Here is a 266-nt window from a genome sequence, read left to right on the forward strand (position 1 = left end):
AAATTAACCCCAAAAGTGGGTCCTAACCAGTTTCCCCCAGATCATATCCCAAAATGGAACACAATTCGTGGCTCGGGAACAACACACTACCAACATACAACCAAAACCCAAATTTTCCTCAAAAACTAGAAATGGAACAGCAGTTGAATCAGTATATTTACCAGAAACTGGAGGTCTACAGTGAAATGCGACAATACCACGAAGTTTTCCTTGAAAAACCACTCAAGATAGCCTCAAAAATCACTGAAATCGGACCTAGAAAGGCT

The sequence above is a fragment of the Solanum tuberosum genome, unplaced genomic scaffold (assembly GCF_000226075.1).
Source record: "Solanum tuberosum cultivar DM 1-3 516 R44 unplaced genomic scaffold, SolTub_3.0 scf00058, whole genome shotgun sequence".
Classification (NCBI taxonomy): Eukaryota; Viridiplantae; Streptophyta; class Magnoliopsida; order Solanales; family Solanaceae; genus Solanum; species Solanum tuberosum.